The sequence below is a fragment of the Asparagus officinalis genome, chromosome 6, assembly GCF_001876935.1.
Source record: "Asparagus officinalis chromosome 6, Aspof.V1, whole genome shotgun sequence".
Classification (NCBI taxonomy): domain Eukaryota; kingdom Viridiplantae; phylum Streptophyta; class Magnoliopsida; order Asparagales; family Asparagaceae; genus Asparagus; species Asparagus officinalis.
Genome location: NC_033799.1, coordinates 8,466,111 through 8,467,515, shown reverse-complemented (window position 1 = coordinate 8,467,515; position 1,405 = coordinate 8,466,111).

The following is a 1,405-nucleotide window of genomic DNA, read 5'->3' as shown; positions in this document are numbered from 1 at the left end:
AAAATACATACGTGCATCTATATAGGAAATCTATACAGAATTAATATTAAATATATGTTGTGCGTAGCGGAGCTCGAAATCTAAATAGTACACGAACAAGAACGAGAAAGATCACAACCAAAACATAAGCACAAATCACAATAACGACAAGACAAACAAATGTTACATGGTTCGGCAAGTTGCCTTCGTCCACGGGGCAATGTGGGGGGAGTTCTTACTATTAGAGATGAAGAAAATTACAAATAAAGTTACAAATCTCACCAATAAACCCTAGAACAAAATCTCTCTAAATCTCTCACAAATCCTCCCACAATTGATGCACAATATGTTTGCGTCGAAAATTGATGTATTCATTGCGGTATTCATTACAACTTCAATCGTTACAATGAAAACAAAAAAAGATTGTCTTTTTATAAGACTTTTACATAATGAAAACAAAAGTTTACAACTCTCGTCAAAACAAACGCAGAGATCGTTTATCGGTCTTCTGCTTGCGTGGGATCTTTGCCTGTGCCGGGGTTTATCCGTGGACCGCCTTAGATCTGGATCCGGTTGATGAAAAATTTGGCAGAGCTTCGCCTTCGCCGAGGAAGTATTTGATTTGAAGCGCTGAAATCGACCAAGCGAAATCAGGGCTCTTCTCGAGATTAAGACCAAGCCTAATCTCAAGGGACGGACGGGAACGGGCGTCGGATCTCTCGAACTCTCCTTCTTTATGCCGAAGAACTCGCCAAGATCTGTCAACCCTCTCTGAAATTCGTGCTCCTTTGACTCCACAATCCGGCAGCACCTCCTCGTCTTGATAATCAATCGCCCCTGAAAAATGGAGGCATTTGACTCATATTTATAGGCCTCGAATGCGGTTATTTGGATGAGAACAAGTGATTTGGCTCTATCTTCAGTTGACAACAGCCTAACCACGTTTGGGGATGATATCAGGTCAGTTAGAAACCCCTGGAACTAAAAAGATCTCGAGAAAACCGTTAAAACCATCGAAATACACATCAAGGGGTCAAAACAGCGCGGCAGATGTTTTCGCCAAAAGTTGGTTTCGTTGTCGAATTCATTATATCTTCGGTCGATTACAATAAATTCAAAGGCCAGAGTACTCGAGCTTCAGCAACTCCTTTATATTCAGGCTTTGACTTGATTTCAAGAAGAACGACTATCTTACCTTGATAAGAATATCGTTTCAAATTCTCTACTTCGATAAACGAAGTCAGAATCATAAACCCTCACGATTCAATCAGAATCTGTGATTGGTGGTCCACGGGCTAACGCGACCCCCGGCACAGGCCCAAAGATCCCACGCAGCAGCGATCCAAATAACGATCCTGCGTTTGTTCTCAAGAGTTGTAATTTTCTTTTTGTTGTGTAAAAGAGTCTTTATAAAAAGGCTGTTTTC